A 26,213-nucleotide genomic window follows, 5' to 3' on the forward strand; every position below is an offset into this window, starting at 1 on the left:
CATTGTTATAACTTTGTATGACTTATTTTTTTTTGCAGTGTGTTCTTTATTTTCAAGTTCACATTATTTTTATTTTTTTAAATGCAACATGTTAAACTTAACTCCAGCTATGTAAAAAAATGGTTATGCCTTGCCAATTGATGTTTTCAATCATGAATTCACTGGACGATATATAGAAATCTATCTTCATCAAACACGCCATTATTTTTTCTGTGAGAAGGCACACGCACGCACGCACGCACACACACACACCTTGGTGGTGTTTGCTTTTTCTTAATAAATCCTATTAATTAGCAATTTGTTGATGTTTTGAAGATTACATATTTTCCCAAGTATGGTGTGACAAAAGTATTCAGCACAGTTTTGCACAAGAATACAGGCCAAAAGTTTGGACACACCTCATGCAGTGCGTTTTCTTTATTTTCATGACTATTTACATTTTGGATTCTCACTGAAGGCATCAAAACTATGAATGGACACATGAGTTATGTACTTAAAAAAAGGTAAGAAAATTTAATACATTTTTATATTCTAGTTTCTTCAAAATAGTCACTCTTTTATCTGATGAATTTTTTCTTTGCACACTTTTAGCATTCTCTCCATGATCTTCAAGCATAGTCACCTAAAATGGTTTTCAAACAGTATTGAAGGAGTTCCCAGAGGTGAGAATGCCAAAAGTATGCAAAGCAGTAATCAGAGCATAGGGTGGCTATTTTGAAGAAACTAAAATCTAAAACATGTTTTCAGTTACCGATAATTCACCATTTTTTTGTTAAGTACAGTACATAACTCCACATGTGTTCATTCTTAGTTTTGATTCCTTCAGTGGTGAAAATCTACAATGATAATAGCAATGAGAATAAAGCAAACACATTGAATGAGATGTGTGTGTGTCCAAACGTTTGGCCTGTACTGAATGTGTGTGTGTGTGTGTGTGTGTGCGTATATATACACACACACACACACACACACACACATCGATTAATCAGTCGATTATTGTCTATGAAAGAATATTCTTTTTTCCTAATTGCAATGGCCTAATGGCATCTTTTTATACAGTTACCTGTATAGTTATAGTTTACATGCAAAAAAAGGGAGTACATACAAAAAGAAACATGATTCCAACATGCATTACAAACTGAAAGTTTTTTCTGTGACAAAAAACAAACAAACAATATTTTAACAGGCATCACTGTGCAAGACTTTCCTATTTGACTTTTCACAAACTGACAATTATTCAAATTAAAACAATTCCCTTCATATTGCGAATGCAGTTGTCATTAGCCCATAAAAACTGAATCCATATTCTGAATTAACTAAATCTACTCAACTGTTGTAATGACCAAGTGTTGCATTCACATTTATTGTGAATTAATTTATTTGTTTTGATTAATGAATGTATTTGATATTTTTCCATCATCCACCAATTCCTAAAAACGTTAGATAACAGATCTAATTTGGCAATTTCTTTTCATGCAATTTTTCGAGTCTACTGTCCAGTCACAATGGAATAATTGCATACATGTCCTTTTGTCAACGAATAGCATAATTGGTTGATCGGAAAGGCCTATCACATAAGAATTCTTAACAACAGAGAAATGTTTCTATCAATGGAGAAGTGTCTATGCACAGCCGCCAATGGTCAGGTGCTGGTGGGCAGCAGGAACTCGTGTATGACAACCAGAAAAAAGAATCCCCCGCACACTAGACAAATGTTTCTCTCGGCTGTCACATTGAAAAAAGTAATGTCATGAAGAGATTGAGCTGGACCACAATTAATAAAGAAATACAATAAAATATTCTTATCTGCCCAACACATCTCCATCATCAACTGATCAACTCTTGCTCATAAAATATAAGATATCTCAAACAACATAAAAATAAGTTAAGTCAGGTTGGAATTTCAGGGCCTTGCCCAAAAAAAGATCTTTTCAAACTTCAAGGCTGCTGGTATGAGTGTGTGTATGTATCACCCACTTTCTCTTTCGCTTCTCACATACACTTGTCTCTGACATATCCCTGGGGCTACCCAGTCTACTGTAAAGGAACTCCAGTGGGCCATACCTTTTACATATATTAAAAGGAATCCAGGGTAAAGTTCCAACCCTGAAGGGTCAATAGACTCTGTCTATAGCACAGAGACACACACACACATATAGTTCAGTTCAGTGCTCTGCACACGTGTAAAGTCAATAGAAAGGGAAGCAACATTGGTGACTGAAGTAAGAGTTTTTTGTAATGCTTAAGCATATTTTTTGTAACTTTGGAGTGAGAGGGGGAATTTGTGGAGGCCAGGATGTTGCAATAGAGGTTGAAGAAGAGGAAGACCTGAAACAGGTGAAAAACGTTTTCAAAGAAGAAATTGACCAAATTTGTCAAATGTAATTTGTATAACACCCGTCATCATGTCATCAACTATGCCTTGACGGTGAAGGAAGCTGGAGTTCATCCAAATCTTTGAGATTTTCTTTTTCTTTTCTTTTAATGATTGCATAAACATTGCAAACAAAAGATTACATAATTATCAACACCTTACATTCACAGAGCAAAACGTTGGACCAGCCTCAGACTTTTTTCATTACAAACATTAGACACACATATATATATATTATACACAAACAAGTCAAGATGTCATGCAATTCCATAGCACTGACTGAGTTTCACCACATTCATGAGCCAGTTGATTAAACACATACATTAGGTGTACAAATACATGAATGCTTTATTGTAGACCAATGTTATTTTGTTAACGAAAACCAAAAAAAACGACTAAAAGTTTAAAATTTAAAAAACTATTTCGTTAACGAAATAAAATAAAAATGAAAACGCTTTTCAAAAAATGAAAAATTAACTGAAACGACAGTTAATGTTTAGAAAACTAACTATAAATATAGCAACATTTTCTTTCGGTTTAGTCTTTTGTAATTAATTTAACACATGAGATTTTGGAGATGATTTTAAGTGTGATTTAAGTATATTTATTTCAATATTAACCAGAAAAAGGACGTTTGAAAGTGATGTCACCGAGCAGCAGCCAATAGAAAAGCACCTTCAGATGACGTTGCTCCGAGGTGGCAAGTTTGCGTGTTTGACTTTTGGCTCCAATGGCTCACCTCGCCTTTTTTTTCATTTAACTCAGCCGAACGCTAGTTGAGAAATGTGTTGCTTTTTTTATTTTACCATGGTGTTTATTAAATATTACGCACAAGTAATAAACATTTTTAAAAAAAACGGAAAACTAATACTGAAACTAAAATTAAACTAAACTAAACTAACTGTTTGACTTTTGGCTCCAATGGCTCACCTCGCCTTTTTTTTCATTTAACTCAGCCGAAATGCAACGCTAGTTGAGAAATGTGTTGCTTTTTTTATTTTACCATGGTGTTTATTAAATATTACGCACAAGTAATACACATTTTTTAAAAAAAAACGCAAAACTAATACTGAAACTAAAATTAAACTAAAACTAAGCATTAAATAAAAAAGTTTAAAAACTAATAAAAAACTAACAGAACCACTCTGAAAACGAATTAAAACGAACTAAAAAATAAAAAAAAAACATGAACGAAAATGTCAAAACTATAATAACCCTGTTCTAGACACACCAATCAGGTTTGAGCACTACAAAAATGCAGCAGGTCTAATGCATCAAAAAGCAGAATCAATTCAATTTACAAAACAAGTTTATCAAATAAAAGGCGAACAAAATATGTGGATAAGACAGAAGGTGCACAGACAATGTGAGGATAAAAAAAGAATAATAACGCAAAAACTGCTTGACAAAAGGTCACCGTAAAAAGTTCTACACAAAAACACTAGAAACAAACGAGGATGATATACTGAGGGTGGCAGGGGGAAACACAATAGACAAAAACCGGAAGAACATTAATCTAACTCTGAATTTTAGTGATGTAACGGTGTGTGCCAAGGCTTTAAAGTTTGTGGCGAGTAATCAGCAAAAATCCAGATGAAGTGTGGTTTGGCGCTTGGTTTGATGATGTAATCGATGATGCTCAAACCTTCCTGAAGCACGTGCAAATTGGGCTCCAGGTGGCGGAGTGGTAACGTCACTTGCCTTTGATGCAGGTTGGCGTGGGTTCGCTTCCGTTCCTGGTAGACCATGTTCGTATGTGTGCGAATTTTGTGTGAATTAGGGCAAATTTTTATTATTTTTTTTAATTTAAAAAAGAAGCACGTGCAGATCTGCGCATCCATGAGACGTCTGGTGTATAGCGGGACCATAGCGAGGTGGTCTGCTGATTTGGCATGTGAACAGCGTGTCATTTGAGATATGGGGGCCGATGTGGCGGCCGTGGCTCAGGGTGTAGACAGTCGTTCAGTAACCAGAAGGTCGGCTGTTCAATCCCCACTCTCCCCAAGTCATGTGTCGTTGTGTCCTTGGGCAAGGCACTTCACACACATTGCCTCCAGTGCTGCTCACACTGGTGTATGGAAGGTGTGAATGTTTGGTGGTGGTCGGAGGGGCCATAGGTGCACCCTGGCAGCCACGCTTCCATCAGCCTGCCCCAGGGCAGCTGTGGCTACTTAAGTAGCTTACTGCCACCACAGTGTGAATGTGTGAGTGCATGAATGATGTATCCATTCCATTGTTGAGTGTCTCGAAAAGCGGTATATAAATCCAATGCATTATTGTTATAATCAGGCAGAGCTATTTTCTTTATATAAAATAATGAAAAATGTTGAGGTTTTAATCATCTTTATTTATTTACAAGCACTACAAGCAATGAAAGTGCATTCATATTTCTCATACTGTTTAACTATGGTCCTATCACGTGTTTTGAAGTAGGTGCGAGCTCGATTGCACCATTGAGTACATGAATCCTAATGAAGTGTCAAAAAATGTGCCGGCAAAGTTGACTGAAAGTATTGATGCATCATGAGGCTTCATCTCACCATCACTACTGAATTTATTGAGTGAAGAACAACTGTGCACGTGCGAGCAAGCAAGACAACTCTTTGGCAAAAGCACACTGCTGCAGCCACCCCAAAATAGCAGCTGATTGCAAATTGGCGACAGGGACTGCCCACCGCTCACCAGCACCTTGCAACAGGGGGAGAGAGAGAACACCTGCAAACAGACACAATAGCAGGTAATTTAACCTGCTTTCAAACAAAATGGAATATGTCAGAGGAAGAAAAGCAAGTGAGAAGGAGGAATCCGTGGAGGATGAGCTGGAGGTAGAGGTCGAGGAAAACCTGAAATAGGGGGAGAACATCCTCCAAAAAGAAAAGGACCAAATGTATCCAATGAAATTCATGCAACACGAGTTGATAATGGCATCAACTATGGATAAATGCTGAGGCAGGCTACACTAAAAGTTTAGCCACATTTACAGTAGATTTACAGTGGCATCTGTCAGAAGGACCTACCAACAAGAAAATAGGTTTTAAAAAATATATATACATACCAATGAGGATATTAACAACAATGTTGATGAAATTTGCTAGGCAATTTATTTTATTTAGTTAGTTAGTTTAGTTACCTTTTAAGTGAATTTTACCTGTACTGGCGTTACAGTATTTGTATGTCTCTCTTTTCTTGGCTTACTGTGTTGGGACACGTTTTGTCGTTTATTGGTTTGTTTGGAACCCCATTAGCTCTTGCAAAATCTTCCTGGGGTGCATAAAAAGACACAACAACAACAAAAAACATAACTATACGTATATAGTACTATACATAGTTATGTATATAAGTATATCGATGCACTGAAATGAAAATGTTTGGCCGAAATCGAAAACCGAAAATTAAAAATGCTTGGCTGAAAACCGAAACGCCGGAAAAAAATTATGCCAATTTTTACTATCATTGCATTTATTATAATTAATTACAATTATAATATTATTATAAAATATTTATCAAGCACTGATATTTTAACAAAGCACAATATAAATTGAAATGTGCCCACACCACAGACATGTTGGCTGATGGTACATTAAACACTAAATGAGGGTTGAGCATTTTCTAGCGGTGCGATTGCACTTTATAGTCAATGTATTTTGCACAGGCGGGCACGGATGTGTGCGGCGTGACAATGTGCGGCACACTTAAAATCGTCACATTCACATATTCACCAGCGTTTAAAAATAAATAAATACATTTGTTCGCACCAGCTAATCGGCTTCGGGAACGGACTGCAAAGTCACACACAGCGTCCTGTGCAGGTCAGTAAGTGTTTCCATGTTTAAAACTAATGATAGCAATAGTACTAGCATTAGCTTAAGTATTGAGCACGGCCACCAGTATGCCGGTGAAAAAGTGGAAGCGTTTGAGGGGCTCTTATAAAAAAAAAGGGAAGCTGCTGCAAGAGAAAGTGTGACTCACCTGTACTGCAGTACACGGCAGTTCTATCTTTTTTCGACCCACTTTGTACACCAAGCGACGCCCCCTCTCCTCCCGTGTGCGCAATGACCCTGGGAGCTGCTGCGAACGACCGGTGCAAACTCACACTGTGAAAAGCCAGCGAGAAGAAAAGGCTTGCTTTAATTTTATTGGCAAAAATAGCAATTTTTGGCCCAAAATTTTCGGTGGCCGAATATTTGGTGCATCACTTGTATATATACATATACAAATACACATAGAAACAATGAATAAAACATGATAATACTTCTGAAGTTAAATACAATACGAATGCATACAAAATAAAGCACCTATTTGCTGCATTCAATATCCCATGTTTAGTACATAGGTATTTCCCATACACATTTTAACTCACCTTCCACCCTATAATCACACCAATATTCTCATGTTGGACATTATTCTTTATTGCAACTTTATTAAATATTCTTTTAACTTCTTCTGTACTTTGCTTGTGTATTCTTGATAGTATCAGATAGTAAATTCCATCCTGTAATAGCTCTATAAATTATTGAAGATTTGTTCTAGGTTTTGGAATCGCTAATAAGTTTAAGATAATTTGTCTTGTAGCATGATTATGTTTCTTACTTATGTACACTACTTGGTCAATGATGTACTTTGGAATTTTTTCCTTTACACGTTCCTGAAAAAACTGAGGAGATGAAAATGCAATCTTTTTTTCAACAGAAAGCCAAAACAGATTATCATGAATGACTAAATTTGTGTACATTGAACATCTATTTTGTGCTATTTGCAATTTCTGTACATCATATTTTGCGGCAGATGACCAAATAGCTGAACAGTAATCCATGTGTGACAAGACTAGCACTTGGATTACTTTTAGTATTTTTTTAGTCACTGCGATTGGCTGGCAACCAGTTCAGGGTGTACCCTGCCTACTGCCCGAAGCCAACTGGGATAGGCTCCAGCGCCCCCCGCGACCCTTGTGAGGAAAAGCGGTTAAGAAAATGGATGGATGGATTTTTTAGTCATGTACCTGGAGAATCTTCATAACACAAAGCGGCTATGCCTTATTTTATTTGCTAAATTATCAGTTAAAGTAACACTCATTGTCTCACCCACCTAAGTGGGGCAATTTCTTTCTCCGCATTTGACCCATCCCCTGAGGGAGCGGTGAGCAGCAGCAGGGGCCGCCCTTGGGAATCATTTGGTGATTTCACCCCCCAATTCCATCCCTTAATGCTGAGTGTCAAGCAGGGAGGCAAATGGGTATCATTTTTATAGTCTTTGGTATGACCCGGCCGGTGACTGAACCCATGACCTCCCAGTCTCAGGGCGGACACGCAACACTAGGCCACTGAGTATCAGTGTGTTTAGACCATTTTAATCTAGAGTGATACCCAGTAATTTAGTCTTTTCTACTTGTACTGTTATTTCTGCCAACAATAGATCCAGTCGAGGGTCACCGTCCAACATATGCCAGGATCCGATCACCATGGATTTTATTTTGCGGTGATGTCTATACTGACTGATTTCTGTTACATGAAGAGAAATATTTTCAATAGCATTGGTCTTTAGTGATGGGTCGTTCGAGAACGAGCCAGTACAAAGAGTGAGTGAACGATGAGGCTCGTCATTTTCCCTCTCTCTCTCTCTCTCTTCCTATGTCGCTCTCTCTTTATCACATGTCTGAAACGAGGTTTGGCTGCGCTGCTCAGAGAGGGAGAGACGGGAAGAGAAAGGGGAGGGGCATGCAGTGAGTGTACTGCACATGGAGCACATGCTCCACGTCTCCGCCAGTCAGAGAGACAGGAGGAGGAGAAAAAAAGAGGGGAGTTTTAATTTTGTTGCTTATTTTATTGTTTGTAGCCTTTTTAACTTTCAATAAAATAAAATAAAATAATTTTCTTTGCTTGATAATTGTTGCTATTTGCAGTCAGTAGATTGTAATACTTAGTTCACCAAGTCATTTATCAATATGTATGCTAAATTTGTCGTAAATATGTAAAATAAAAGCTAAAGTTAAAAGAGCCATTTAAGAGCCAAAAAGAGCCGACTCTTTTCACTGAGCCGATCCAAATGAACCGGATCACCCAAAAGAGCCAAAAATCCCATCACTATTGGTCTTGTGTTTGATTAATTTATCATATTGTATATTTGCACTTTGTGTACTGCTAAACTAACTGCTAAAAGTTTTTTTTTTTTTTTGAAGTCAAACATAGCGGTGTGTAACAGGTTCAAACAGAGCTAGAGCCTGTTCTGCATCTCGTGTGCATGGTTGTGTTTGTAGTGTTTTTAAAATCCGTGCTTTGTTTTCTATTTTGTACTCAAGCAGTTATAAAAACAGCAACAAAAACTTAAAACACTTCTAGCAATTCTACCTCTTAGTGTTTAAATTAATAGAAGTACACAGAATGCAAATATACAAGATGGAAAATTTACCAAACACTGATGAATGCAATCGATAGGACTGCGGACAACAGTAACCGGTTGTGTGAAGACAAATAAAAAGGTAAGATTACCAACCACCGTCTGCTGGCAGCATTCCTGTGAGACGTTACAATATGCATGCACAAATACAATGTGTTTAATGTTTCGCAAATCATGGTGTGTATTGTTCTGTAAAAGTTTGAGGCTGACTTTGTGTTAAGTCGTGAAAATCTGGTTCAACGTTTTATTCTCCTTGAGTGTAGGGTTTTGATAATTGTGTAATTATTTAGTTTTTTTGTGTTTATATAATCAATAAAAAATTCTATTTTTTAGAAATGGTGTTACAGGAATCACTGTTAGGGTTTAATCATTCAGAATAAAACCAAGCTAAGACGATGTTCTGTCCACGGTCAGCTTGCAATTTGTTCAAGCACAACATCAACAAAGTCAAGGACACTTTGAACTCTATCAAAATTAGTTTTGAAAACCTTTGTGTATTTAATAGATTCATATTTTAGAAATGTATCTACTGCAATTGAAGTATCTTTATTTCTGACTTAATTGCTAATGACCAGCAGTAGCCTTGCTCTGCAAGCTGTATTCTTGCGGTATTTGTGAGTTCACAAACTTCCAAGAATGCATCTTGTACCGAGCCCATTGATTTTCACCGATCGGACAAATCACATAGCAACATTGAGTTTGGGGGCGGGATATACAGTTGTGACGACACCGTAACATGGACGAATGGACGCTGCAATTAATTTTGTTCTTGCAGAAATACTCACGGTTTCCTTTTTGAAAAACAGATCTGTGCATATTTAGTTGGTAAAGATGTTAGTGCTTTATTTCCCCCTAAGACGAGAACAGAGACGACAATTTCATCCGTGGCTGTGATTTGTCAAAACAAAAGTTAGGTAGACGTGCACAAGACTGCATCGTCCAATCAGCTCAAAATATTGTACAGAATGTCCTGCCTTTCCCGAGCAAATCACCGTGGAGCAGTCCCATCCCCCAGCCTTGTGAATTTGGACACAAGCCCAGATTGTTATTTGTGGAGAACTTCCTTGAGTGAGTCACAATGATCAATCAGGCTATTGCCAGGTTAAATGGCCAGTGGCGGAATAAAATAAAAACCCATAAGTGGGTCGAAATTTGTTTTCTCTCACACAAGACTGAAAATTTGTGAAAAACATACCACCAAGACCCTTCCATTAAATAGAAGATGGAAGTTTCCCAAACCAAAAATGTTTATTTATAAATTACACTTTGAGGTGACATCCTCTGCCCAGTCTCTCTCTCTCTCTCTACAACCGAACCTGAACTTTTGAACTCAACATTTCCTTTCAGCCAAGTGAGGGCAATCAAAGTGCATCACACTTGTTTTTAAGTGCCTCCAACTGGAAACTGTGAAGTATGTGGTGAAAGTAAAAGTAGAGAGCTCTACCTGTGTTTTGTGTATGAACAACATCTCTGAGTTCAGAGGTGATCCGGACTCAGAAAAAAAGGTGAATGGAACACATCATTTGAATGGCAGGGCTATTGTCAACCAAGGGGAAATTAAAGACGGATGATTGACTCAAAAACGTCAGTGCATATATATCTCCACACAGGCTTCTCTAGAGCTTACTAATAAGCTGATCATTTCAATCACCTGTGTTGGAGGAGGGAAAAATCTACAACACGCAGGACTGCATCTCTCGAGGACCAGGGTTGCCTACCACCACTGTTGTATTCTGCACTCCTTTTTAGTGTAGCAACAGGTTTGGGGAATCCAGGTCCAGAAAGTAAAAACTCTGAAAGTTTGACTTTAGCCACACAAGCTTCTACTAAACAGGAGCTCATTTCATAAAGCAGGTTTAGTGAAAACTCTGAGTCTATTAACCCTGAAATGCAGGAAACTCTGAATTTTCTGTTTAACTTAAACCAGAAAAAGAGGGGTAACTCTAGCCTGTTTCATAAAGAGAGGTAATTAAGCTCTCGGTCAGTTACCATAGTAAAAGACTCTTTTAATCGAACCTGGTCGGTACCAGGTTCAACAAATCCTCCAACAATAACGACCAATTGGGTCGTTTTACCATGCACCAAAATATGACCAAGTGTATTGTAGTTTAGCGACCTCTATCAGCCATGTTGAATAACGCAAAAATCCAAAAGCTGGAATTGAACCCAGCCCGTCTGATCGGAAGACAATAGTTTATCTCACTGAGCTAACAGGCCAGTAATAAATTTAGAAATTGAGATTTAGGAAAAGGCACAGAGAGGTTGTAGAAAGCTACAAAACATGTAATAAACACTAACAAAACATGTAGACAAAAGTAACTGACTGGTCAAGTAGCTCAGTGCTCAGTAGCGCAGTGAGTAAATTGTTGACCAACTTAATAAAATTGTTTCAATTGGTAACACACGATTGATTTAAATTAATCTTAAGTGAATATTTTAAGTTTAATTATTTACAAGTTCATTAAACTTAATATATTCAGTTTGGATAAATTTAATTCAAGTTAATAGTTAACATAAAAACAATCAGAGAAAAAAGATGCCGTCTGAAGTTGCCTAACTGCGGAGTCTTGGCCTGAAACCATTTGAGGTGCTGTGGCAAGACCTCAAGAGAGCGATTCACACCAAACAACCCGAGAATATTGCTGAACTAAAACATTTTCCTCGTGACCTTTCTGCATGTCTGATCTTTAACTACAGGAAATGTTTGGTTGATGTTATTGCTACCAGCGGAGGCTCAACCATCTATGAAATCAAAAGGCTCACATTTTTGTTTTGACTTGCACCATGACCAATATGTTCAATAAAAGCATGGAAACATAATTGTATGTGTGGGTTGACATACTTTAATTAGCAAATTAAGATGCATTACAGTCGTCACTACGATGTTTGTAGTTGTAGTTGTTGTGAACTATTATTCCAAAATGTAAAATTTATTTATTAAATTTAAAATTCCCTTCCAAAGTGAACTACTACGCTAAATAAACAATTAAATAAGATCACTTCGATTTACAGAATGACTTATGCTTGACAAACAAAGAAGCAATGACAATGTAAATAAATAAACAACTAAGGAAAAAAGTATTTGGTGGCTTCAAAAGAATAGACACCTCTCAAGCTCAGACCCACTGAGAGTACAGGAAAAAAAGAAAGAAAAAAAAAGTGTCCCTGCCCTGACCTAGGGACAGAGTGACAGCATCTGTGTGCATAAGAGGCAACGACAGAGAAACCATGTGTGTGAAAATGTGACAGATAGAATGACAGGGACAGGGAAGCAGCATCATCCCCAGCGATTGTGGTTTCACGTCTTGTTACATATTCAGTCCTGACAGAGGCTGAGGGCTACATAAGGTTATCAGTGGACAGTTGCAGAGATTACGCATCCACATAATTTTTTTCTCTTCTATCAAATTACGATAAATCCATTAGTAATACCTTGCCATCCTAATATAGTTGTGTTTGAATGACTATTTTGAGGGGAAAATCAAACATGCAGTATTCACTTAAACACGTTACTATGAACATGAACTTTGGGCTGAACGTCATTGAACTGTCGCACCATGAGCTCTGATTGGATGGGAAGTAACAAAATACAAATACTTCATTAATTCACTTGAGTGGTTTTTTTCAGTACTTTGTAATCTTCCCGAACTGTCATTTTCCCCGTTAATCTCCCGATTTTACAGCAAAGTAAACAGTTTAAATTGTGGAGAACATTTGTCATGCTTTTAATTTTTAGTTGTTCCCAGCGACATGTGTTGTAGTGCTGCTGCAGTCAGCAGGATCACAACTGTCACTTTGTCTCCTAGACCTAAAACTACTCAACTCAACCAAGCTTTATTTATAAACACTTTAAGGGTGCACTCACACTAGGGCCAATTCTTCCGTACCGTACTGAAGCCTGATTGCCCCCCTCCGGCCTGCAGTCACATTACTCTAACCAAACCGTGCCCGGGCCCAATTGCCTCTGTAATATACAGTACGTCATCATGTTGATTCACACAAGAAGAAGACGTTATCATAAGGTGACTGTTGTTTAGACGGCTCAGCAGCGCTATGTAGAGCAAACTCGACAACGCGGTTGCACTAACTTAATGTTTTTTTGTGTCAATTCTCTGCTAAATAGTCAACCCTCCCAGATTTCTGCATTCATAGACTGTGAGACGCCGTTTCACAGTAAGTCGTGCATGGTCGTTCGTTATACACGTCGCACGTATGTACGTGACGTCATGGTTACGTTTCGCGCCGCGACTACACGCCGCGGCTGTGCGCATGTGCGGTCAACCGTACCGTTCTCTGGCCCACCTCTCCCAATCGTGCCAAACTGGGGATACGAAGGTACTCAGGCTCACACTAGTTATAGAGTCCGGACTTCAGCAGCAAGCGTGCTGGGGCACATTACAATGACCCTAGTGTGAGTGCGCCCTAAAACAACCATCGCTGCTGCATACAAAGTGCTGTACATGGAGTTAAGTAGTGGACAAATAGTGTTAGGACACAATTTTGTGCCACCATTCCGCACGTACCGTTTTGTGCAAAACTAAGAATTTAAGTCAGATTTCACCGTTAAAGTCGATGTTTACATCAAAATACTTTGTACAGTAATTTTAAAAAACATCTTTGCACCACCCGTAAGATGCCGGTGTTCTGTCAGATCAGCAAACTTCGTCAGAGCAACATCCACGTATAGCTGCCTCTATGTAAACTCTATCTGTCGCCTCACCCTAAACTCAACCTAACACTAAAGGGGGTTTTAGGACCTGGGGGAAAATTTTAGGGGTTCTGGGACCTGGGGAAAGGCATTAAAGGTGAGGAAGGAATGGCGCTCATGAGATCCCACATTGATTGCTGCAGGTACGCATGTAGCCACACTGTCACAGACATGAGGACGTCAAACATTTTGCATAAGTGAATCTAGACGGTTGTGCACTGGTTTAGCAGCATTTTACACTTGTTGAGTGAGCTGCTTGAAGTGGCAGGGATTCCGTCAAGACGGTAATTATTCAATTTAATTCATTGTCATAAGTTTATCACCTGTTGATATCTCCCACATACAATTCGGGTTCTATTTTAGTCTTATTCGTGAGGGATTATTGTCCAAAAGGTATGACTTGTTTACTTAAATGACTATTTATAAGATAATTGTATTTAATTACACAATGCAACAAATAATGTTTGTCTTTGTAGGAGTGCCCAATCCGGAGTCAGTGTCAGTTTTTTCCCCTGACTAGATTAATTTTATGGGCCTTTTATTTATTTCCTCTTTTTAGCCAATTATAGCTTTTATTCATTTTTAGTAAAGGTTGTATCGGGGAAAGCGCAATTTCGTAGTGGCCCGTATCTAGTCTGACTTTGTTAGAGTTTAGTGGCTGTTGTGAAGAATTATTATTGTTTGCTGTGTGAATCTTTTTAAGAATTATTTGCTGTGTGAAGACTGTTCTTGGTCTATTGAGTTTTTATCGATACTGCTACATTTGCTTTACACTCTTGCCAGTTGCCTTTGCTTGTCATTTTTTTCTGTAATAGAGTCCTGTATTTTCTATGTGACCCTGCCATTCTGGTCATTCGGAACAAACCTGGGCTTTTGGGCCGAGGTAAATTTTCACCCGAGTGCCAATCGCGACACACCTGATTTTTTTTTTTTGCTAATCTATTAGAAAACTATAGCGCTGTCTTATGTAGCCTCTCAGCGAGAGGGGGGATCTATACGTGATTATTCTCATGCCTTGAAGTCCTTAATGGACACTGTGATACAAAAAACACCAGGAGGCATTCCCAACTCTGATTTGCTTTTGCGTGATCAATTTACGGAACAAGTGCTTGACGACATGTTACGTAGAGAACTGAAGCAACATGTTATTCAACATCCAGCCATTAGTTTTATAGGTCTCCGAAGTATTGCCATTAGATGGGCAGAATCAAGCAGGCAGGGTAGTAATTTTTTTCCCCAGGTCCTAAAACCCACTCACTACACACCTAACCCGTTCTTACAGCGCATGACGTATTCCCTACAGCGCATGCACAGAAGTGCAAGGTATGCTACTCTGCTGGGTATGCTGTTTTGTCCAGACACCGGAACCAATATTTTGTGTTTCCGCACGGACATTCATTGCTAACGGACGGCAAAGCGGAGCTAATGGAATCCTAAACATGGAAATGTTATGCGCCTGATGGCGATCCGACCTGCTCGATGGACGCCCGTTGCTGCAGGTAACAACAACACAACTTTAAAATGGTGTGAATACTGTGGGAAATTAACGAAAAAGAAAGTGCTACGGATGAGGCACGGGTGCCGTAAAGTCAAAAAGTCTCATTAAATGTGTTTGCTTTATTCTCGTTGCTATTTACATACATACTTTTTGAATATCTTCAAAAAATTGAATAATTTCTGTAATTCCATTCAAAAAGTCAAACTTTCATAGATTATAGATTTAGGGCCCACAACTGAAGTGATTTCACGTATTTATTTGTTTATTTCAACTTCCAGCTCATAAAACCTACAAAAACAGGATGTAAAAAAAAAAATAATAATAATAATAGAATAATGTGAAGAAATTACCATGCATATTTGATGCTTGCTGTCAGCTCTTTGTTTTTGGGTCTGGTGGCCCTCATTTCCCTCTTGATAAAACTGTATTACAAGAGGAAAACGAGGACTACAATACATAATCTATGAAAGTCTGACTTTTTGAATGGAATTACAGAAATTATTCAACTTTTTGGCGAGCACCTGTATAATACAGGCCAAAACTTTGGACACACACACATCTCATTTCAATGAGTTTGCTTTATTCTCATGACTATTTATTAGGGATGCACCGAAATGAAAATTTTGGGCCGAAACCAAAAACTGAAAATGAAAAACACTTGGCCAAAAACCGAAAATGCCCAAAAAATGTATGCCTATTTTTACTATCATTGCATTGAAAATTATAATATTATTATAAAATATTTATTTAGCACTGATATTTTAACAAATTACAATATAAATTTAAATATGCCCTCACCGCAGACTTGTTGACTTGTACATTACACCAAACGAGGGATGAGCATTTTCTGGCGGTGTGATTGCCCTTTATAGTCAATGTAGTTCGCAGGGGCGGGCATGTATGCGTGTGGCGGGACAAGGTGCGGCACACTTAAAATCTGCACATTCACATATTCACCAACGTTTGAAAAAATAATAATAATAATAATTCACACCAGCCAATCGGCTTCGGGAACGGACTGCAAAGTCACACACAGCGTCCTGTACAGGTCTGTAGCCACCCGGAGATAGTGGTAAGTGTGTCAGTGTTTAAAACTGTTGATAGCAATATTGCTAGCATTAGCTAAAATATTTAGCACGGCCACCGGAAAAAGTGGAAGCGTTCGAGAGGCTCTAATCAAAGAAAAAAGGGAAGGCGCTGCAGGAGAAAGAGTGGCTCACCTGTAGTGCAGTACTCACTCGGCAGCGCTCTCTTTTTTTGACCCGCTGAAATGTTGTACACCAAGCGACACCCTTCTCTTCCGGTATGCGCAATGAAGCTGCTGCGACCGTCCAGTGAAAACTCAAACGGTGAAACGCCAGTGAGGAGCGAGGCGGACACTCAGCCCCGCATTTGCTGTTTAATTCAAACAGACGCTTGCTTACAACATCCTATTTTGGGGCTGTATTCTTTTGGCTTTAATTTTATTTCGGCCGAATTTTTTTGGTGGGCGAATATTCGGTGCGTCACTACTATTTATTTACATTGTAGATTCTCACTGAATGCATCAAAACTAAGAATAAACACGTGGAATTATGTATTAACAAAAAAAGATGAAATAATTGAAAACATTTTAGATTCTAGTTACGTCAAAATATCCACCCTTTGCCCTGATTACGGCTTTCCACTCTCTTGGCATTCTCACCAATGGGAACTCCTTTAATACTGTTGGAAAACCATTTCAGGTGACTACTTGAAGCTTATCTAGGGAATGCCAAGAGTGTGCAAAAAAATCATCAGAGCAAGAGTGACTATTTCATGGAAACTAGAATATAAAACACGTGTTCAGTTATTTCACTTTTTTTTAAGTGCATAACTCCACATGTGTTCATTCTTAGTTTTGATGCACCTCAGTGAGAATCTACAATGTAAATAGTCATGAGAATAAAGCAAACACAATGAATGCGATGTGTGTATGTGTCCAAACTTTTGACCTGTACTTTATAAAGATAGATAGATAGATAGATAGATAGAGAGAGAGAGAGAGAGAGAGAGAGAGAGAGTCCTCGAGTTACGTCGTGCGCAACTTACGTCGTTTCGACTTTACGGCACCCATGCCTCATCCATAGCTAAATATGTATACAGTGTATATTAAACACATGCATGCACGCACACACACACATACTGTAGGGCAAAAGGAAAAATGTTTCATTCAATGCAACATTAATGGCGGCACGGCTGACCCTTGGTTGAACTCTGCAAGAAAAAGTGTTTGTGAGTGTGTGTGTGTCGGGGTTTGTACTAAGTGTACACAGCGGAGTCGTGTCTGTTAATCCTCCTTACCCAGATAAAGGGAGACAGAATGTGTTCTATCAATAATTAAAACACGAAAATGGAGGAGAGTAAAAGAGCAACAGGGAGGGTCAGAGAAATTACAGTGAAAGTAAGATATTAGAGGATTATGATTAAAAAGTGACAAAAGCTATACGAGAGAGGTACTGTATAGTCATAATGAAAAATATGACACTTAAGTGTTAATTGTTGATCCTGACAAGAAGAGAGTACGTGTTTAAAAAGTGCCAACTAGTGCCTTGTAAAATAATGGTCAGTGATCCTCACTATTTTTTCAGTATGCAAATTGCATAGTTATCCCAGTGACGCACACGATTGGTTGCACTAATCGACAGCATCGCTCCAAGGCCACTGACAGCATTGTTTACTGTACATTTGCCGGTAGCAGCATGCATTGCTGATGCTAGCGAGCATTAGCGACATTAACAAGCCATGCTGCTCCAGAGCATTAGCGACCTGAGGAAGGATGGAAACGCGAATATTGTGTCTGTTTCTGCACCAAAACGGAACTATATTGCCCCCAAGTCGCGTAAAACAACTTTGAATTACCCCCTGTGCTCGCTCACATGTTGGGGGGGGGGGGGGGGGGGGAAGATTATGTCGGACCAGATCGCGGACTGGGTAATGTGCACAAAGTTAGAAAAACATCACAGGTACGTGGACTGTGTTTGGTAACCCGTTTCATTTTTGTAAAATGATTTATTTTCACATTGTATTTGTGGGCATCTATTTTGTTTCTGATTTGGGGGAACGGAACGATTGTAATTACGCCATTGGCGGAAGGATACATTAAAAGGAGGGGAAAGCGATTGTTGTGACAGTTGTTGTGTCGTTGTGACTGGAGTGCGAGACAAAGTTGTGCTGGAGCTGTTCCCTGCCTGAAGGCTGGTTATTTTTCCCACGACCTTCATTTGAAGTGATCCACGATACACACTCGTCTTCCCGAAGATATAGTGTTACATTGTATCGTGTGTCGTCAAGTGCGCACATTTGCCCATATAAACTCTGCACAGATTTACATAACATAACGTTGTCTTTAGTTGCAATTTCAGTTGAGTGTAATAATACAGGAATAGTGACAAAAAGTTACTGTGTGTATTAATAAAATTCCATGTGCAAAATATAGGGGCATACAGACAAAAAAAATGGCACTCTATAAGTTCCACCATTTAGATCAGCATCTTAAAGTGTTCTAAAAAACGAGGTAGAGGTTTTATTCCTAAAATACATTTACATTTATTATTGTAATTAGGCCACTGCAACATTATGTTCAGTTCAAACATAACACTGTACTTAAAAGTGTACTTAAGTAATGATTACATTTGGATGTTTTTTTTTGGGGGGGTTACATACCTAAAATATTTTGGAAGGGAAAACATGCAAACTGAGATCAGTTTAGTGCAGAATTGCTGTTCACCCTCTTTCATCTGTGGCGATTTGGCGCAGTTGCCACTTTTATTTATAAGGACTTTGCCCATTTCTACCACTACAATATGCAGTTAGCCATCAAGCTATGCCTACCCATCCCCCCCCCAAAAAAATCAATCTTCCCAGAAGTGTTGTATGTTTGTTAGTTGGGCTACAATGTCTCTGCCGTGTGCATGCATGTCTGGTGCACGTAGAGAGATAGCGGCAAAATAGGCGGCACTGCTGCCACAAAAACATGTAATGTCGTGGCTAGCAACACTCAAGAGATTTTTATACTGTTTAGCCATATTGGCTAAAAAGTTTCATGACCCAGCACCAACCCTGCTACATACGCGCACCCTGCAAGTCTGCGCTGCTCTGTAAGACACAGGCTTAATTCACAAAAGTAATAAAATGTTAGATTTAACTAATTAAAAGGAACAGTGAATAGTGATACCATACAATACAATACGTCGAACCCTCACATTAATGACTAATGTCATATGAATGTGCGGCAGCGCTTCCGTCTTAAATATTATCCAAAATATTGCGAGTTTCGTTATATTTCCAAACTATGATTTGTCTGCACGTGATAATCAATGTGCTGCAGCGCTTCCGTCTTAAATATTGTCCAAAATATTGTTCCGTAAATACTTCCTTTGTTACTGTGATCAACACTGAATCTCAATTTTAAGACGTTTTATTTTACTATTTATTCATCTACATACATTTTGAGTTTATAAAAAAGAAATTGTTGGAAAAAAAGTTTTTTTTGTGTTCCAAAGCACTGATTTGAATCTCACTTGGGCTGTTTGGGCAATAGTTTTCATAATAAACAAATTATAGCAATTTTTGATCAATCCATATCAATTTCACACTTTATTTTACCATTTACAAGTGCGAAATTAAATAAAATTACTACCAAATTGATATAAGACCCACCCACTTCCGATCAAACCACATCCACTTCCGGTTTAGGCCACACCCCTTCAAATACAGATGATTGAACAGATAGATATAGTGGTGTACTCGCTCATCCCTAAATATAAAATTACTTTTGTGATCAAAAGCACTGATTTGAAGTTTTCAAATTGTCATGTATCGACCGAGGTCGATAGGAAAAAAGTTGATCCCAGAAACTTAGGTTCGGGAAAGGAAATTACAATTTGTATTTATTTACAAATAGGCTCACTACAAAAACGCTTGCACGCAGGCAAGGACTATCAAGCAACAAAAACATTTGCATAAGGCAAGGAATAACTAGCTTAACAGAAAAAGCTTGCAAAGTGCAAGGATAAAAACTAGTGATGTTACGCTCGAAGCAGACGCTCGAGACAAGTGTCGAGCGCTCGCGGCAGAAGTATTACAATCGGTCGTCCCAATGTCTGATGTCGATGATCTGGTGGAACATCTAGTGACGTCACGCTCGAAGCAGACCCTCGGCTGGTGTCGAGCGCTCGCGGCAATAAGTGTCTCGATACGTTGTTCCGATGCAGTACAGACGCTCCCCTACTTACGAACATTCGAGTTACGAACAACGGTACATACGAACATGTCTGCGCGTACATTATGTCGAAAAATGTTCGGAAAGAGATGCTGTAAGTTAGATTTTGTATTGCGCGTAGTGCTTCTTTCCGCTGCTAATACCGACGCTTGGCGCTGTGAGAGCTCATTGGAGGCTCAGCAACGTGTCGAGGAGGAGGAGGAAGAAACGCCGGTCCCCATGAAGGAGGAAATAACTTTTGAAGCCCATTCCAGCGACGTCGAAGAACCTCTCATGATATAAAATCCTCCTCTTCCTCCTCCTCCATCATCTCCTTAAGCATCGAGTACATCTTCCAAAAGTAAGTTAAACTTCATTTTATTTATCTTATTACGTACATGTACATACTGTGTGTGTCTCTCGCTCTCTCTCTCTAACATACGTAGTACAGTACAGTACTGTACGTATTCTCTCCATTTTATTAAAAGTTTTTTTCAGTACAAACCAATGCAGGTTACTTGTACAAGCCTTAAACATACTTATATAAACCTTCAATATACTTATATAGGCTTTAAACATAAATTATAATACAAAATATAGCACTTAAGCAACTTACGAACAAATTCACCTTACGAACGATCGTCCGGAACGTAACTCGTTCGTAAGGTGGGGAGCGTCTGTACTTCGTTCGGTGGAAAATCATGTCATCGCAGAAGCGAAGCGTTATTACGTCACGCGTGTCGGTTGTGACTGTCGTTTGTCGTGTCACTCCAGGTAGGGAGGGGTTGAGTCTGTCAATTTGATTCTGAGTCAAACTCACAATGCTTCTTGGGGGCAAGATTGAGAGGAGAGCTTTTGCGCGCATTTAAGTCACTGAGAATGAGGAAGGGTGCACTAAAAAACAATGAGTAATATTTACTTGGGGGGGAAGGGTTAACCTTTACTCCAAAATTAAGTAAATTTTAAAAGAAGTGTTCAGAGTACATCTTAAGTTTTTTTTCAATGAAAAAAAAAACAATAGGGTTGAGGCACGAACCCACAACCTTCAGGTTGGGTGACAGCCACGCTAGGAGCTGAACCACGTCACTGCTATTAGGTGGAATCCTGGTACCTTCAAGCCATTTGCTCGTTTAGTCACCAGAAATACATTAGCCTATAATGGCAAACAACAAGACTGACATGGCTCACATGATAGAGTGTCTGCCTACCAAGCAGATGGTCATGAGTTTAGTAACTTTTTAAAATAAATAAATACATAAACTGGGAAAAAGTACCAAAAACTCTCCTTGTAAAATTTATGGAGAGGTCATAGTAATTGACTGAAACCAAATGCTGCAGAAATTATGTTTTTCGTGAAACACCCAAATCCCCGTCCCAGTGTCACAAGCATTTTATTCAAATACCATCGTCAATTTTCTGTTGCACAAGCATTTCACTTTTTCATTTAAAACTGACACAAGAGTGTCTTATTTCTTAATGACATTTTGCCCTTTTGCTGAATGTAAATGAAATATATTTTTGTCCAGCCGATGTCACCACATTGAATTGTGTCAAATGCCTCGAAGCACTTAACCATTTCAACACAATTGCGTCACCGGTACAGAAAGCAGTGGTGAAGCATTGTCATGACTAACCACACTGATTCGTGGCAAATGCTTGATAACACTAAACCATTTCGACACATTGCTCCATATTGATTCACTGCTTCAGAAAGCTTCGGTTTCTCCATCACTAATAAAAACAAGAACAATAAACACTTGCCGAAGGCAAGGAAGCTTCGGTTTCTCCATCACTAATAAAAACAAGAACAATAAACACTTGCAGAAGGCAAGGACTAAAAGCACACAAAATATAACCAGTACTAAACCAAACAAAAAGCGAAGTGGCTTTACTCACACGTAGATACAAAACTCAGGACTACAAGGCTAGAGGACAAATACGTTTCAACAAGGGTGCAGAGAATACTTGGTAACAACGGTGAGCAAGGAATAATCTGGCATCTGTTTGCTGCTCCTGAAGTCCCTTTTAAAGTCCATTGATTACCGATGGGTTCCAGGTGTGGCAATGGGGGAACACCCCCTAATCACTGTGGCACTGCAACAAAAAACAACACAACAGGGCTGAGATCCGAACCATGACACAAATAAACAAAAATTATAGCAACTTTTGATCAAACCATATCAATTCCACACTTTATTTTACAATTTATTTTGTTTATTTTTTTTTTTCAGGAGAGCTCAGTATTGTTCATTCGATTTGACATCATCATTGCTCTCCTTTTTTTAAAAAAACAAATAAATTTAAAAAAAATTAATAAATGTTTTTTTTTTAAATATATATACATATATACACATATACACGCATATATATATATATATATATATATATATATATATATGTATGTGGGTGAGTATGTGTATGTGCGTGTGTGTGTGCGTGCGAGCGTGTGTGTATTCATCAGTTCACCTAAAGCCCATTAAAAAAAATCCCATACTAATAATATAATATAATAATAAATTGCCAAATGCAGAAACATCAATGGAAGTTATCACGATGTAGTGGCTCTCGCTAACAGACAGAATTAAGTAACCAGAATTAGGTTAAAAAATTCTATATACGTAGACCATGTTTCTATAAATTTTGATATTTGGTTTTTATTTGAGGCAGATATTTTTTCCATTAAAATGTGATTTATGAGGAGGTTAGACCATTGGTCGATATTCAGAGTTTGTTTATTTTTCCAGTTAACAAGAATTGTTTTTTTAGCGATAGTAAGGGCTACAAGTGTAGATTGAAATTGTTTATGTGGTAAGTCAGTTGTTGTTAGGTCACCTAGCAAACACAAGTTTGGAGATAAAGGTATCCTACAGTCTGAAGGTATTATTTGATTACTATATTAAGTGTAATCTTTGCGTGTTCAAAAATAATTGAAAAATGAGATCTGATGAAGAAGCTTCTTTTGCAAAAGATTTATTTTAGGAGCTCCTAAAAGACACAAACTGAAAACTGCAGCCGCTTACAAATTGCTGCTTCAAAAAGGGAAAAAACTGACACCTTGTGTCCTGTTGATAATAAAAACCAAATTGGGGCAATTTGGCCAACACCAAGACTACAGGAGCAGATCCTGCTTAGCTTGCAACAATTCATAAAAACAAACACCCTTGAGGCGCAAATTTGAATCCTGTCCAGGCAACACAGGGTGAGGAAAAAACAAACTAACTGTAAAATAAGATAAAGGATCAAAATACCTACTTAAAACACAGACTTGATTTAAAAAAAAAAAAAGGATAATGGCCTGTAGTTATCATCTAGACCTCTATATCTTTCTGCTTAACAGGAACAATTTGATTTTAACAGATTAGCATTAGAAGACCCCTGCTATTCACACACAACAGACTACAAGTCTCCCAAATGGAGACAATGGGAGAGAGGACTAAATTTATCACACACCCCTCCCCATGGGAGACAAAAAGGAGAGAGAGAAGGGGGGCGGAAGAAAAACTTATCATACACTCCCCTGTCCTTTTTATCTAGTTTAATTTAATTTTAACAGACAACAGTACAAATCACCACCTTCTTAAAACAGCAGCTCACGGCCCCCATCCTTTCAAAATATGCAGATTTCCTGCTACCATTCTTTTTCACCCTTTTTTTTTTTTGAGGACAAAGGATTTTGGAGGGAAAAAATTACTTTCCACCCGTCTTTTTCTTTCTTTCTTTCCTACACTTAAAAATCACTGTCTCAAACAAACTTACACTTCCATTCACTTTTCACTTACACTTCCATTCACTCCTGCACTTTTCTCATCTCCAACTCATAAAATAACCACAGACGAACACAAACATCTCCGAAGTGCACAGACTCACTTGTAAAATACACCGTTACTTCGTCGAATAATAACTTCACCACGTACGTATAGCTCAAATGTCGACTTATTCACGCACAATCCATCGCAACGTTACGGCTGCGACACAGACACGTCGCGCACATTGTAAGACAAACAACGAAAAAAACGCGTGGCCACAACACACCATGGAGCTTAACAAACAAACGCGTACACTCACCAATTCATTTCTAAACCAAGAGCTCTCGCTTGGTTCAAATTTTCCCCGCGGGTCCTCTTTCACAGTCAACACTTCATCCAATTTATGTTCCAATTTCTAAACAGATGCGGCTGCCCACAGCTAACTCATCCTCAGCCTTAAAAACAGATTCGCGCGGTAGCGTCTTACCAAAAAACTCATCTCCTGTGCATGGCAACTCGTACGCTGGAAGAGCCGCTAGCTTAGCATCAGCCTCCTTGTTTCTCAAAATCACTTAACACCGCCATCCGCGCAACTTTCACAGAGCTACCGAACGCTAACATTCTAGCACAAACCAACATTTGGTCCACGACCCCACACCGTCTAACTTTTCTTCCATTCGAAGAAACTATAGATGTGTTTTTCATGGAGGTAATCAGCGTCTGGCGCTGTTTACACAATCAAGCTCTACAGACTTCATTAATGCAATCAGACATGTCTCAGATTTTAACGGTGGGAACCAACCTTTGTCACAATTAGTCCGCATCCATTCATTTAAAAGATTTTTCATCTTCCGCCGTCGCCGTGGTGGCAGCGCTTCAGCCATGACGAGCGTTGCGGCCGTGACTTGTTCGCTTAGCGACAAGCTTTGAGTATGGACCGGAAGTTTATGCAAATCAAACCACCCTGAGTCTCGGTCAAAAATGTCGTCCATCATATGTAGTAAGTCAGTCGTTATAATATTTATAAAGTCAGTGACGTCTCACTTATGATACTACAATACAACAGATCAAAACTATTATCATTAATCCCCCCAAAAATTATTATATATATATATATATTTTTTTTTTTTGAAAAAAATAAAAAGAAAAAACGAAACAGAAATTAAATATCTTTTTTGCGCGACTTAATAAATACTTATCCGGATCTTCGCGGGCGGCTTCTTCACAGCTCTCGCTTCCAATGTGAATGAAATCACACGAGCGGCATCTTCATAGCTCTCGCTTCCAATGTGAATATCACACGAGCGGCTTAATTCGACACAACACACACACCCCGCGGAATTATGTCCCACGGTTTTTAATAATAACCCACAGCACACACATTGTGTGAATAATACCACACGGGCGGCTTATCCTCTCCGCTCACTCCGTAAAATTATTCGGAGGGCTTATTCATACCAAAATAAAAATAAAAACAAGACAGCCTATTCCACCGTGGAACCAATCTCATATGCCGTTTCTGAACGGCGGAGCGCTCCTACTTGACGTCACTTCCGTATACCACGGGCTTCCCATGCATGGTTCAATGTCGTAGTAATTGTCAAAATCGAGGACTTTTGCGTCCCTCCGTAACAAATACGACTTCAAAAACCCCCCTAACTTGTTCACAGATCTCAAATACAATTTGGTACGGACGTAATGCAGCTCTGAGTAATCCCAAACAAACAGAATTTCTCTACGTGGATAATTTGTCCACTCACCTTGTTAATATTTACGCATTTAGAAATTCAGTTGTCCAAGATCATCACAGCTGGTGCAAAAACGTCCCAATTTGTCGCCGTCGGAGGTCACCAATTGAAGGTATTATTTGATTACTATATTAAGTGTAATCTTTGCGTGTTCAAAAATAATTGAAAAATGAGATCTGATGAAGAAGCCTTCTTTATAAAGAATTTATTTTAAGAGCTCTTAAAAGACACAAGACATGCCTACATTCAAAGGTGATGTTAAGCCTCGAGTGTGTCTATATGAAAACACACAGTCGCTTTATAGATGAAAAAAGCATACTCCTCCTCTGAGGCTGGACAAAGGGTTAGTAATTATAATAGACAGACAAGTGATTTACTGACATGTTTACTCCAGTTCCGTCCAAAGCCGGAAATATATGATTAGACAGGTACTACCATGCGACTTAGACTCCCTCAGACCCACAGTGTTATCACCATGAGAACTTGAGAACCTGCCTCCCATGTGCATTCCTATCTCACCAGCTG

At 38.7% G+C, this 26,213-nt stretch overlaps 1 long non-coding RNA gene across 1 annotated transcript; it reads right to left on the reverse strand.

Moving 5' to 3' along the window:
* Positions 1-4,700: 4,700 nt before the first annotated feature.
* Positions 4,701-22,283, reverse strand: LOC144055649 (uncharacterized). The gene is made up of 3 exons (XR_013294916.1): positions 22,091-22,283; positions 6,344-6,468; positions 4,701-5,089 (listed from the first exon to the last, which is right to left on the reverse strand). It is a non-coding gene; the product is annotated as an uncharacterized LOC144055649 (long non-coding RNA).
* Between the last annotated feature and the right edge of the window lie 3,930 nt (positions 22,284-26,213).

Source organism: Vanacampus margaritifer, chromosome 7 (genome assembly GCF_051991255.1).
Source record: "Vanacampus margaritifer isolate UIUO_Vmar chromosome 7, RoL_Vmar_1.0, whole genome shotgun sequence".
Lineage (NCBI taxonomy): Eukaryota > Metazoa > Chordata > Actinopteri > Syngnathiformes > Syngnathidae > Vanacampus > Vanacampus margaritifer.